Consider the following 15,051-nt stretch of genomic DNA (forward strand, 5'->3'; position numbering starts at 1 on the left):
GTGGGTCCATCTTGACCTGTTTTTATTTTAACTGATTAGTCAATCATGGCTTGTTGCTTCTTAAGTCCTAAGAATTTTAGAATTCAGGCAGCCAGTCACGGTTTACAATAAAGGCTTGGCACTTTGGGAGGCTGAAGGAGGTGTATCACCTGAGGTCAGGAGTTTGAGACCAGCCTGGTCAAGATGGGGAAACCCCATCTCTACTAAAAATACAAAAATTAGCTGGGCGTGGTGGCAGGCATCTGTAATCTCAGCTACTCGGGAGGCAGAAGCAGGAGAATCATTTGAACCCAGGACGAGAGGTTGCAGTGAACTGAGATTGCACCACTGCTCTCCAGCCTGGGCAACAGAGCGAGACTCTCTCAAAAGAAAAAAAAAAAAAAGACTTGGACTTGTGATTTCCTTATTCCTTCATTGGAAATGTTAGGACGTGCTTTTCCTCCTGGATCTCAATATATTCTATCCAGCCCTTCCCACCTCCCTCACCCCCTCTCCAGCAGGGTCTCCCTCCTGCTGGTCACACAGCTGGCGACTGTAATTAGTCCTCAGGGCTGCAAGGAGAGTCTCAGCAATCCCTTAATGAATCGCCCCGAATCTAATAGATAAGAATTGCACAGGAATATTCAGGATGCAAGAAATGTTCCAGTTCTTTTTTTTTTTTTTCATACTAAGTTTTATTGTATGCTGCTGCCAGTGTTTATAAAACAATTACTCTTGTGAAATAGAAATTCATGAAAATTCAGAGAGGTAGATGTTAAGGACTGACAAAAGCAGAATTTTGTATATTATGGCCCATGTGTTACAGGGATAAGCTTTTGTGCAGGTTTCAAATTTAGCTCTCTTGAATATTCACTGGATCATAAGAAGCGATTTGGAAAACCTTTGAAAGATTCATTTTACTACAAAAAGGAACAGACTTTCTGGGGTCTGAAGGGATTTGTACCTGAAGATACTCCAGTCAGCAGAGGGTCATGTTGAGCATTCTGCAGACCGAATTGTTTTAAGTCTGCAGCTGCCTAGGAAACTTGTACGCGTTTGAGCGTGGTTGAGCCCGGCTTCCAGCGGGAGCTGCTGAACCACTTTCTTCATAGCGGCGATGCGGGAGGAGCCAGGCATGCTGCACATGAGGGCCAGGCCGATTCGTGGGTTGGTGAAATGTTCCAGTTCTGTATTAAAGAATCACAGGCTGGGCGCGGTGGCTCAAGCCTGTAATCCCAGCACTTTGGGAGGCCAAGACGGGCGGATCACAAGGTCAGGAGATCGAGACCATCCTGGCTAACACGGTGAAACCCCGTCTCTACTAAAAAATACAAAAAGCTAGCCGGGCGAGGTGGCGGGCGCCTGGCAGGAGGCTGAGGCAGGAGAATGGCGTAAACCTGGGAGGCAGAGCTTGCAGTGAGCTGAGATCTCGCCACTGCACTCCAGCCTGGGCGACAGAGCGAGAATCCGTCTCAAAAAAAAAAAAAAAAGAATCACAAATGGTGAAAATTCCAATGTCAAACATGAAACTCCCAAAACCTTGAAGTCAGGGTTTATCTCTCACCCCTCTTGACACTTGTCAAAACAGCATGCTGGCTTTGACCTCCTAATGCATCCAAACCTGCCCACTTATCAACAATTCCTGTGCCACCACTTGGGGCTCAGTCCCTGTTCTCTCTTCCCTCAGGTTACTTCAGTAACGTCCTACCTGATTTTCCCACTTCCACTAAACCATTAGTGCTCAGTCTTGAGATGGAACAGGGCTCCCTTTGAGGGTCTGTCGAGGCCCTCAAGCGTAGAAATAAAGAAAAATCCTAGTTCCTTTAAGGGAAATTCCAGGTACGTAGGTCACCTTGAGAAGTAAATGAGCAACCTGATAAGTAAATAGGTAAATAGTAGCTTTTTTTTTTTGAGACAGAGTTTCGCTCTTGTTGCCCAGGCTGGAGTGCAATGGCACGATCTCGGCTCACCGCAACCTCTGCCTCCCGGGTTCAAGCAATTCTCCTGCCTCAGCCTCCTGAGTAGCTGGGATTACAGGGATGCGCCACCACCCCTGGCTAATGTTGTGTTTTTAGTAGAGATGGGGTTTCTCCTTATTGGTCAGGCTGGTCTCGAACTCCCAACCTTAGGTGATCTGCCCACTCTGGCCTCCCAAAGTGCTGGGATTATAGGCATGAGCCACTGTGCCTGGCCAATAGTAGTTTTAAACAACAGCCAAGGAAACTAGAGCCACAAACTCTTTGGTTCCCTATAGAAACTAAAGATAACATCTTCACATATGTCTTTGAGTTGTTTTTTATAAACCCGAATCCCCAGCAAATGCAAAATGCCATCTGCCGGCCTGTAGATCTCAGATAAGGGGAACGAGGACTGAACTCTGCCTGCCAGTTATTCTAAACTTCTTCCTGAGGTGCCCAGAGGAAGTCATGCCCACAGGCCAGAGCTCAACATTCCTTTTGACTGACCCCAAGTTTTTAAACAAAGCTTAATCAATCACAAGTCAGGAAATCTTTGAATTCACCTATGACCTTTGGTCCTCCCAACCCCATTTCAAGATGTCCTGCCTTTTTTAGGCCAAGCCAATGTATAGCTTCATTGTGTTGATTTATGACTTTGCCTGTAACCTCTGCCTTCCTGCCTATATTAGGCAGTTCTTGCATTGCTATAAAGAAATACCTGTGACTGGTAATTTATAAAGAAAAGAGGTTGAATTGGTTCACAGTTCTGCAGGCTGTGCAGGAAGCATGATGCCGGCATCTGCGTGGCTTCTCAGGTGGCCTCAGGAAGCTTACAGTCATGGTGGAATGCAAAAGGGGGGCAGTTACCTCACATGGCAAAAGCAGGAGAGAGAGAGAGAGATTGAGAGAGAGGGATCGGGAGGGTGGGGGGTAGGTGCCACACAACATTAAAGAACCAGATCTCATGTGAACTCAGGGCGAGAGCTCGCTCAGCACCAAGGGGATGGCCCAAGCCATTCATGAGAAATCCACCCCCACAATCCAGTCACCTCCCACGAGGCCCCACCTCCAATACCGGGGATTATAATTCAACATGAGATTTGGGCAGGGAGAAAATATACAAACCATATCACTGCCTTAGAAAAACCCTTATCTGTCAGCCAGTGGGGAGTTCTGGTCTTAAGCATGAACTGCCCAATTCTCCTTGCTTGGCGCTTTGCAATAAATGCCTCACTTTTTCTTGCCGTAAATCCTGATGTCAGTGTTTGGCTTTGCTGTGCCGGGTAGGTGGGCCCAAGTTCTGTTTGGCAATATTCTCATCTGGTTCCTCTTGTGCTCAACACCTCGCAGTGGCTTCCATTCCACGTGGAGTAAAAGTCAAAGCTCCCCTATGCACCTCTCTGAGACTTACCCCCAATGATGCCCTCTCCTTGGCCCCTCCTCTCTAGCCACCCTACCCTCCTGCTGGTTCCTGAACACCTCTGGCAGTCTCCCACTTGAGTAGGAAGAGTAGGTCAGGGGTCAGGACCTACTCTTATTCCCCTGAGCTTACCTCCCCACACACCCACCCCTACATGTCTCTATTTACCCCTGAGTCCCCATCACCATCTAGCAGACTGTATGTTTTACTTGCAGATTACATTTAATGATTTAATGCTTAATCTGTGGCTCTGCCTGCTAGTGATGTAGCTGTGGTCTTTTATTTGCTGATATATCTCCAGTGTTTAGATCAGTGCCTGGTACATAGTAGATGCTCAATAAATATTTGCTGAGTGTATGAGTGACTTTTCTGTGACTTCATCAATTATCTTTGAATTAATCTAGGACCTGGAGCTCAAGAACGTGGCTGGGAGAGGCCTGGGATCATGAACATTCTCTAGGCACCACCTCCACTACTGCGGGTGGAGCCCAGGTACTAGGTTTATTTTTTGGCACCGTTGTCTAAATAAGCTCACAGCAAGCTAATTGTAGGGACATTCCTTGTCAACTGCTGGCCTGGCCACTGGACTCCTCATGGCTGTTCTCAAGGTAGGGGCCTTAGGTTCCAGCCTTTTTTAGGTCCCATGCAGCTGTGTCCATTTAGGGTCTGGTCACCTCCGGGAGGCTCCTGTCAGAAACCTGCAATGTGCAGAAGGGAGGAGCCCCATTTCCCTGGAGGAGGAGGGGCCCCCAGGCCTGTCCCTCTTAGCCTAGCTGCTGAAAATCCCCCAGAGACTTAAAAAAATACCCTGTCTGGGCCCCACCCTAGGCCAAATGAAATTGGAATCTCTGGAGATAGAACCTGGTAATACATATATTTTTCACATTTCTAGATTATTTTAAATGCAGCCAGGATTCACATCAAGTGTCCTAGGACAAAGGCCTCCTGGGAGAAAAAAATACGCATGTCCTTCCCCTCCTCCCAAAGGCAGCCAGAAAGGATAAAGAAATGAGCAAACAAGGCACTAATTCCCCAATGTCTAAGCCTGTTGTTGAAAAGATGAAGAAGATACCATTTGCTTACTTCCTTAATTAAATCCTTAGGTTAAAATTTTAGATGTGAAGTTACAGGATATTTTTGACACTTAAAAAAAAAAAACATAATTTCACTAGAAGTGAAAAAGGTGTGATTATTTGGGCCCTTCCAATTCTGGAAATTTTCAGTTTAAAAATCTTTGTCCATTTGGTAGATGAAAAATAGTTTCGCATGTGTGCAACACATATTTCTTGAATGTTTTCTATATGCCATTACTCCATTGGACAGTGTTACTTTAATTTCAAAGTGTGTCGATCTTCATTGAGATTCAGCATATTTTCATATACTTGGTAGCTAATTATAATTCTTTTTTTTTTTTTTTTGAGACGGAGTCTCGCTTTGTTGCCCAGGCTGAGATGCAGTGGCGTGATCTCAGCTCACTGCAACCTCCACCTCCCAGGTTCAAGCGATTTTCCTGCCTCAGCCTCCTGAGTAGTTGGGACTACAGATGTGTGCCACCACACCCGGCTAATTTTTTGTATTTTTAGTAGAGACGGGGTTTCACCATGTTAGCCAGGATGGCCTCGATCTCCTGACCTCAAGTGATCCACCCGCCTCGGCCTCTCCGTTCTTTTGTGTATAGCTCACTCTAGCTGAGGTGAGAGTGGATGGTTGGAGGGGGAGGGGGCCAGAATGGCAGACAGAGATATGTCCAGAGGCCATTGCAGTGGTGCAAGTGTGAGAAGTGGGTACCGTGAGAAGGGGTCAGGTTTGGGATGTATTGCATAGGCTGGGCTAATAGCATTTGCCGATGGATTGTGTGTGAGCTATGAAGGGAATCAAGGATGACTTGGAGATTTTCAGGCTGAGCAACTGAGTGGGCAGTGGCCTCACTTTCTGAGCTGGAGAAGGCAGGAGCCTGAGGTATAGTGGCTGGGAAGAGGAGGTGGTGGCTGGTCTTGCTCAGCTGGAAGCTCAGGAATGCTGGGCCAGGTTTCCAGGCCTGCTGGTCTTTGGGGCTGGGAGAGATGTACTGTGTTGTGGAAGCTGGTTCAGGGGATCAGTCTCTCTCTGCAGGTAAGGAAGGACACACAGCAGCAGAAGCCTATTCTTTCCACAGCCCAAGACACTCTCTTTCATATATATATTTTGTGAAGATTTTCGTCCCTGCTTCTCTATTTTCTGATTTTTAAAAGTGAATCTTACAAGCATTTTTATTTATTTAAATACATACAAATTATACATTTAAAATAGAACATGGCATGACGGGAAAGTATAAAGATTTGCTCATTTATGTCTATACTGTTGGACTTGTATGATGTTTCCAAATCTTTATAAATAGATGTTGCAATGGACATTTTTGGGTATATGTGTGTGCTTATATATTTGCTAAATTATCCTTTAGGATAGATACATTTCCAGGATTTCAATTGCTGCATCAGAATTTAAAAGGTACAAAGCCATTTCATTGATTCTTTTGTTTCAGTCCCTGATGCCTCATCGAATCCGGGGCCAAGTTCAATCCTCCTTCTACTGCTCCAGACGGCTCCCCTTTCTCCCTCTCCCACCAGGACCCCTAATCTCCCCCGTTTCCCCAACGCTCCTTCTCAGAGCCAGGCTTCCTCTCACTACCAGCCAACCCCTACCCTTCTGGAAGTCCACCAGTAATCTGAACACATCTCTTGTATCTGCGCTAAAGCCACCATTGAGGATATTCAGAATTTTGCTGTGGAATCTGCTTGGAAAACTAACAGAGTATTAATAATATTTAGAAGAATTATGTAATAGAGGAAAAGTTATGGGGGATCAGAGAGATTTAAGTGTGTATTTTTGTCTTACCCCTTACTAGCTAAAATGTAAATGAATTTGAAGCCTGTAGGCATGTGCTTAAAAAATCACCGTGGGCAAGTCATGTATACTCTGTGTGAGCCTCAAGTGCTCAGTTAAAATGGGAAGAATAATCACTGTATCCTAGGATTAGCGTGAGGGGTGCACGAAAAAGCACGTGAAACACACAGCCTCATATCTGGTGTACAATACTTTGTATTTATTTGGGTTTGCTTTCCTTCCATTCAATTTTCCCTTGGTTGCATCATCTTAGAAATTATGGCTAAATATTAGAGCTCTTTGTATCCTCAATAAAAAAGACATGGACTTAGATAACACTTTACCACGAAATCAGCTGAGGTTTGTGTTGCTTCTCAAATCTAGGAAGCACATTAGTCAGAGGCTGAATGCCTCTTTTCTCTGAGCCACAGTGGAAAAAAAAGGAGATTTTCCTGTATCACTCTGATAGTATTCTGTTTCCTTCACCAATGTAAGTCTGTTATTGCAGCGAAGAAAATGCACTGATACCTGGATGAAAGGGGACTCCATGGAATATGAAGTTGTTTGAAAAGATATGAGTGGCATGCATTAAGATGCCAGGTTTTTATTTTATTTCTCTTCAGCTTGTAAACACTTCGGTAACCTGCAAAGATGCTGGAGCCGGTGGGGAAGAAAGTCCAGCCAGGATGTCCAAATGCCACTGCCACATCAGGATTACTAATGGGCATGGTCATCTTCTAACCAGTGAGCTTCTTTAATTTTGGGGAGACAACAAAAATGAATCAAAAGAATAATGTGGTTCTAATGTCATCTCTGAGAAAAATGATATCAGCCAAACCCTGTATCCTTAAGCCAGGCTGATCTGCCCGACACCATAAGGGCAGTTGGCAAATAGGCACACAGCAGTGCATTAGCTCAGTGGGCTTAGTTTTGGATGCTAAATTCCAGTTTCACTCTCATTGCCCTTGGCTTCTGCCAGGGACTTGGTCTCAGTGTCAGCCCTACTTTTGCCACATAGATTTTGTGTTTGAACTGTTTTTCCGACTTTGATGCTCAGATCGCCTCACAACTCAAGCTCTGGCCTCCTCCTTCCTGACTGCTTTGAGTAGACACAGACCTACTTTTTCTCCAAGGACAAAATACTTATCTGGGCTCTGATCATGCTACCTTAGTCACCTAAATATCATCAGTGCTGATTCCTAACCACTCTGACTATTGTCACCAGAAAGTGGCCTGATAGTGTTGGGAAGTCTTGCTCCTTGTCTGGGGCCTGAGGCCCTCTTTTGAAGTTTGAAGGCTCTTCTGTAGGTAGGTAGGTGGGGTTATCATTTGCTTAGCAGCCAAACCAAAATGTTGTATACTACCTGTGGTAGGTAGAATGATGACCCTCCAACAATGTCCACATCCTAATCCCCTGAACCTGTGAGTATATCGTGTGACATGGCAAGGGGGAATGAAGGTCGCAGAAAGAATTAAGTTGCTAATCAACTGATCTTATGATTGGGAAATTATTTTGGATTACTGAAGCAAGTCTAATGTAATTATTAGGGTCTTTAAGGTGGGAGAGGGAAGCAGAAGAGGAGGTCAAAAGGAGAGAGAGATTTGAAGATGCTCCACCCCTGGCTTTGAAAATGGGGAAAGGGACCACAAGGAGCTGGAAAAAGCAGAGAAAGATTCTTTCCTAGAGCCTCCAGGAGGACACAGTCCTGCTGACGCCTTGATTTTAGCCCAGGATGATCAATGTCTGACTTCTGGCCTTTAGAATTGTAAGACAATGCACTTATGTCCTTCAAAGCCTCAAAGTGGGGGCTAATGTTATAGCAGTAACAGCACATTAATATACCCTTCAAACAACAAAGAGCTTCTTTCTATTCAATAATGAATTTTTATAAATGAAACAAAAAAAATCCATCCTTGAACATGGAAAGTTAAATTGTCACCTCAAATGCCTGGATTACTGAATATAAATTGGTGTTTTTCTAGCCAAAATACTGATGTTTGAGAAGCAGAGAGGATGAGCTGCTCCTTCTCTTACAGAGATAGATGGGATCAGTAAGAGGAAGTCCCCTTTGATTTTAAACAGAGGCTCTAGGAAGGTCCAACATCTGTTCTGCCTTGATCTTGTCTCTGGTCATCTGATGGCAAGGAAAGGTGAACCCAGAGTCAGCAATTGGTTCAAAAGATAGTGTGCCCCAGTGCCTGGGCAGCCTGGCCTGTCTGCCACCCCAGGTCTCTGTAGAGCCCAGAAGAGCCCACCTGAAGCTCTCTCCAGATCCCTCTCAGCAGCCTGAGGGAGAGCAAAGGACCACAGGCAAAGATGTTTGTTCTAATTCACAGTGTCCATGTTTTTCCTGCCAACGAGTCACCCTGCTCTTGTAATTGACCCCTGCATGTCCTTGGGGGAGAAGTGGTAATGGTGGGAGAGGCCAGGGGAAGATCCAAAGGAGGAGCTGACTCGGGATCCCCATCCTGCCATTCATCCAGCAACATCTGCAGGCTGTGCAAAGCCCTGCCTTGCATCTCTGCAGGCAAGCTCAGGCTGCAAAATGAATGCAAGGCAGGTGTGGCAATGGGGAAAAGAAGGCAAGGGGAGGAGTAACTGTGTAGCTTGATTTCATACTCTTAACCTTTTAGGAATTCTAACCTGAAAAATGTTGCCAGCTAAGGATAAGGTACTTTGCAATTTGTTATCCCATTTTACTCTCCACCCATTTTATAGTAGAGTAAAGTGAACTTTTACAATGTATCTTAGTCCATTCAGGCTGCTATAACAAATATACCACAAACTGGAGGTCCTAAAGAGGAATATGTATTTATCACAGTTCTGGAGGCTGGGAAGTCCAAGATCAAGGTTCCAGCGGATTCGTTGCCTTCTTCCTGGTTTTCATATGACCATTTTCTCACTGTGTCCTCACATGGTGAAAACAGATCAAGAGAGCTGTAAGGGCACGAATCCCATTTATGAGGGCTCCAGGTTCATGATCTAATTACCTTTCAAAGAGAGTCATCTCTACCAACACATTAGGGGTGAGGATTTCAACATGTGAATGTTGGGGGTACAGATTCAGTTCATAACACCATGTGACAGGCAATATTCTAAAATATTCACAGAAAATCTAACTAATTTAGGTACTAGATTTTGGATGGCAATTTGGATGGAGTCTGAAAAAACTTCCCCTTTACAATATTGCTTTATGGAAAAGAGGCTTGTTCTATAAGTGAAGAGTGGATGAGGCTTTTCCCTCATGACAGATTATCTGAACCAGGATTCTTAGTTGCTCCTGTCAAGTCAGAGGGGCTTAGGATGTAGCCCCTTCAGTTTCTACACAGCCATGCCCATCGCAGGCAAAGTCACCTGGGGACCTCCTCTCAGAAAACTGCAGTGTGGGGAACAACCCTTCTTGCTGTGGGTGAGGAAAACCCAGGTCAATCCTTCTCAGTAGACTACTCTGAGAACTCTGTAAGGAGCTTTAAAAATATCCTGCCTAGGCCCCACCCCGAACTAGTGAACTCAAGTCAGGGTTGTGAAACATTGGCCTCTCTTAGGACAAAGGCCTGGAAAACGTTTCTGTGTCACATGACAAAAATCCTTTTTCTTAACCCCCGACCCATCTGGAGCGACAGACAAAACGAGCAAATGGACACACCAAGACACCAACTGGTTTCTGAAGGTTTCACCTGGTTACATCAAAGATGCAGAGGCTACAACTTTGTGCACATCCTTAGTCAAATTCTTAAATTGAAAATTTAGATATGAAAGTAATTGATCAAAATATATGGGCACTTCAGAGACTTTTGAGACAAATTTCCTGATAAAAAACAGAGTCTCTCCAGAAGTGTGAAGAGTGCCATTTCTCTGAGCCCTTGCTAACACTGTGCTTTATACTTAAAAAGTTTTGCCAGTTTGTAAATGAAAAATTGTTTTTCATGTATACAATAAATATTCATTGAGAAGTCACTTTGTGCCAAGCACTACATTGAGCAATGTGTTATTTTAATTTCAAAATGTTTAGTTGCTTGCTGAGATTGAACATCTTTTCAGAAATTCAATATTATACATATATATTTTCTATTTGTAAAGCTCACTCTAGCTGTGACAAGATGATAACTGCACAGTGGGAGGGGACTGGGGGGCCAGGATGGAGATAGCGAGACACATCCAGAGGCCATTGCTGTACTGCAGGTGGCATCCAAGGGTGGCTGGGCTGAGTGTGAGAAGTGGAGGTGGTGAGAAGGGGTCACAGTTGGGACATGTATTGTAGGGGGAGAGCTAATAGTGTGTGTTGATGGACATGGACTATAAGGCGAAGTGGGGAAAAAAAGATGACTTGGAGGTTTTCAGGCTGAGCAACTGAGTAGTTGGTGGCCTCATTTCCTTAGGTGGGGAAGACAGGATGGAATAGGTTAGAGTGGGGAAGGGTGGACCAAGATTTCTTTTATGTGCAAGATGTCTATTAGACAAGTGGAGATGCTGAGTCAACAGTTGGATTTACAAGCTTGGAAATCAGGAGGGATTAATTTGGAGATATAGATTTGAGAGCCAGAGTACAGATAGTTTCTAAAGCGGTGAGAATGGGTGAGATTTCTTAGAGAGAGAGAGAAGAGATAGATAAATGAAGACCAAGAACTGGGGAATGTAATAATTTAAAGTTCTGGGAGAGAAGCAGAGTCTAGAGAAGGAGAGAAAATGAACAACTGGTGAGACAAAATATCTAGTGAGTTTTCTATCAAAGAAACCTAAGGAAGAAATATTCCAAAAGTGTCAGCCGGGCGGGGTGGCTTGCGCTTTGGGAGGTGCTAGGTGGGCGGATCACCTGAGGTCAGGAGTTTGAGACCAGCCTGGCCAATGTGGTGAAACCCCATCTCTACTAAAAATACAAAAATTAACCAGGCTTGGTGGTGTGTGCTTGTAATCCCAGCTACTTGGGAAGCTGAGATGGGAGAATCGCTTGAACCTGGGAGGCAGAGGTTGCAGTGAGCCGAGATCATGCCATTGCACTCCAGCCTGGGCGACAGAGTGAGACTCTGTCTCAAATATCTCAAAAAAAAAAAAAAAAAAAAAAAAGTGTCAACTGCAGTCAGTGAGATGGGGACAAGAAATTGATATTAACTTTGACCATATGTTTGATAAGAGTTGCTTTCGTGGTGCAGTGGGGACAGAATCATGATTACAATGGTTAAAGAGGAAGAGGAGATGGTGACAAATCTCTTGAGGAATTTTGTGTTGAAGGGAACAGAGAAATAAAATAAAATTTGTATCTGTTCTTGGAATCTAGGAAAGATTTAAAAACAATATGTTTGTAGGCTCATGGGAATATTCTTCTCTGTGGGAGAAATGGATGATGCCAGAAGGAGAGGGAATAATGGCAGAACCTTTTACTTATCAATGAGAAGTCAAGAGAGAATGGGGTGCAGACTGCAAGGGGAAGGATTATCTTTGGTTTGCTCAGGGATATTTGTTAGACAGTGAAAATGGAATATGGGGTACAAATGCAGACCAGTTCATGGATTTAGTGGGACTGAGATGTGGGCATTCACTTTGCACTCACATATGTTGACTGCTTTGTCTGCAACAACCTAGGTACCTCAAGACATGGAGATCAACTTGCTCCTCAATGCCACATTCCAAGCTATTTCATCTTCAAAAACCTCAGACTGAAGAATCAAGCCTTTTCTCTTATCCACTGCAGCCATCTACTCAACACCTTCCAATACCCCACACCCTGCTTCTTGAATCGGTGCATTTAGCATTTGGATCACTGGCTTTCTGTACATGGTTGCTCATGTAGAACTTTGGGCAACTCACTGTGCCCACAAATTATGAGTCCAATAACCTGTTGCTCCAGATGCTTGATTTCCTCAACTCCAGTGCCCTTGAAGTGAGGTCCACCTCACTCTTCTGATAGTGGCAGGAGGCAGTCAAATGCCTAGGCAGATGGGGTGGGTCCCCAGTGAAACTCCCCTTCAAACCAAAGACAGTTCAAAGCCTGAAAGCCAAGCTACAAGTCTTGGATAAATCCATGGACCAGACTGAGAACCTCTCTTCTCGTTTGGCATGCTTTCCTCTGATTGATCCCCACCTTTCACCTATTTTGCATATAGCTACCCTTTCCTAAGTGGTTTCTTGCACTGTGTTTCTTACCCACCTTTGATTGGTGCCTTTGTTTTAGCCTTTCTTGCATACTCATAAACCAATCAGCATGCACTCCCCCATTCTGAGCCCATAAAAGCCCTGGACTCTGCCACAGTTGGTGGGGACTGCCTGCCTTCAGGTGGGGGGAGCTACCCAACTTCAGGTAGGGGGCTGCCTTCTCTTGATCCCCTCTCTGCTGGGAGCTGTTACTCAGTAAAACTCTCTGCCCTGCTCACCCTTTGACTGTCAGCATAATCTCATTCTTCTTGGACATGGGACAAGAACTTGAGACCTGCTGAATGTGGGTATGAAAAAGGCTATAACATCCCCTTTGGGGCTTCAGGGTCACTGGCATCCCTGTTCAAGCACCACCACATTCCCCTTGTTGGAATGCTGGTGCACAGGGCGGAGGCAGGTCAAGGCACCCCCAGCCTGGCCCAGCTGTGGGCTGAGTGTGGATCCTGTGGTGAACATGGGATCCAGCCAGAGTACAAACCAGGTGTGGCCTGGCTCGTCGAGTGGCCAGGGTGCCTCCTGTTGTGAGCCCAGGGCTGAGTGAGGCTCAGGTGTGGGTTTTGCCGGCTGTGGATATCTCCAGCTGGCCAAGCAGCACTGAAAAATTCCTGCATCACTGGTACTTGCTTGTAGGGTCATAATGAAAATCAGGGAGTGCATCTTTTAAGGGGACCCAGGTAAAGCATGTCCTCCAGTGCCAGCCACGTTTCACTCAGAAGAAAAAAGGGAAAACAGGCTGGGAGTAGTGGCTCGTACCTGTAATCCCAGCACTTTGGGATCTTGAGATGGGCAGATCACCTGAGGTCAGGAGTTTGAGACCAGCCTGGCCAACATGGTGGAAACCTGTCTCTACTAAAAATGCAAAAATTAGCTGGGCGTGGTGGCACATGCCTGTAATCCCAGCACTTGGGGAGGCCAAGGAGGGCATATCACCTGAGCTCAGGAGTTTGAGATCAGCCTGGCAACATGGCGAAATCCCATCTCTACTAAAAATACAGAAATTTGCCAGGAATGGTGGTGCATGCCTGTAATCCCAGCTACTTGGGAGGCTAGGCAGAAGAATTGCTCGGACCCGAGAGGCAGAGGTTGCAGTGAGCCAAGATCACACCACTGCACTCCAGCCTGGGTGAACAGAAGGAAACCTCTCTCAAAGATAATAATAATAATAACTTTTAGGATATGGCTGGAGATTAAAAGTGATTTTGCTGATGAGAGGTGGTTAATTGGGGCGATGAAGAGAGGAAGTGATTAGGTCCAGTTGGGGCATTACAGATCAGAGTGGGGTAAGCACGTCTCTGATTATGCTGAGGACTGAAGCAAATGGGATGTGTGGTATAGTGGAATTGGTCCTTCCTTTGAGGAAGGAGGGCCATCAAAGGAAAGCTGTAGATTATTTAGCTGTTGAGCATGTAAGGTGTGGGACCTTCTCAGTAGCAACTGAGGCAACTCCCAGAGCCCTGGCAACCTCAGGGAAGGACCAGGGTGGCTGATCTTTCTTTCAGATGCCCTCAGGCAAAGTTCTTGGGGCTGGTTCCAGGTGTCCTCTTATGGCAGCTAAGCATCTAGTCCAGGTGACTGATGTCTCCCTTGAGGGTAGGGAATGACTTCTTAGAGCAGATGGAAGGTTTCTCCAGCAGCTTTGTGTGTGACTCTCATATATGTTTTATTTTTTCCTGCTTATTTGTTTTCTGATTTGTGTGTAACTGAACCTTAGGCATTAAGCATTTTTCTATTCATATATTATTCACAATTATATTTTTATGTTGTATAATATTGCATGGTATAAAGCATAAAATGTGCTATTTTATTTCCTTATTGTTGGAAATGTATGCTATTTCCAAATCTTTGCAAATATATGTTACAATGAACATTTCTACATATATATGTATATTTTATTTGCTAAATTATTACTTAAGATAAATTTCCAGGGTCAGGATTATTGGATTGAAATATAGGAAAGGGACCAGGCGCAGTGGCTCACACCTGTAATCCCAGCACTTTGGAAGGCCAAGGCAAACGGATCAACTGAGGTCAGGAGTTCAAGACCAGGCTGGTCAACACGGTGAAACTTCGTCTCTACTAAAAATACAAAAATTAGCCAGGTGTGGTGGCAGGCACCTGTAATCCCAGCTACTTGAGAAGCTGAGGCATGAGAATCACTTCAACTTGGGGGTGGAGGTTGCAGTGAGCCAACATCACACCACTGCACTCCAGCCTGGGCCACAGAGCAAGACTCGATCTCCAAAAAATAAAAAAAAGAAAAAAATATGTGAATGGTTTACGGCCATTTCCATGACCCATTAGTTTTAATCCTAAATACATCATCTAATGCAGAAGGAAGTTTAGTTCTCCTTTCATGGCTCCAGGCTGCTCCTCCTTCCTTTATCCACCTCCTAATATAGTTCCTCAATTTCCTCTGACCCCCAAACATGTCTCTTTAGCACCGTATTTCCTGTTACCAACAGCTGTCACTCTTAGCCTCCAGAATTCCACCAGTAAATTTAACAGATCTCTTGGATTTTTGTTGAAGCTGCCACGAAGATAGTCAGAAGAATTTGTTCTTGAATCTGATTAAAGCAGTGTAATAGTATTTGGAGGTATCAGGTTATAGAGGGAAAGATTTGAGAGCTGGAGAAACCTAAAATTGAATTTTAGCCTTAGCATTTCCTAGCTAAAAATGCTAT

At 44.8% G+C, this 15,051-nt stretch overlaps 1 pseudogene; it reads right to left on the reverse strand.

Annotated features, from left to right (window-relative positions):
• Positions 1–899: 899 nt before the first annotated feature.
• LOC114676937 (guanine nucleotide-binding protein G(I)/G(S)/G(O) subunit gamma-5 pseudogene) lies at positions 900–1,258 on the reverse strand (annotated as a pseudogene).
• Positions 1,259–15,051: the final 13,793 nt, after the last annotated feature.

Source organism: Macaca mulatta, chromosome 3 (assembly GCF_049350105.2).
Source record: "Macaca mulatta isolate MMU2019108-1 chromosome 3, T2T-MMU8v2.0, whole genome shotgun sequence".
NCBI lineage: Eukaryota > Metazoa > Chordata > Mammalia > Primates > Cercopithecidae > Macaca > Macaca mulatta.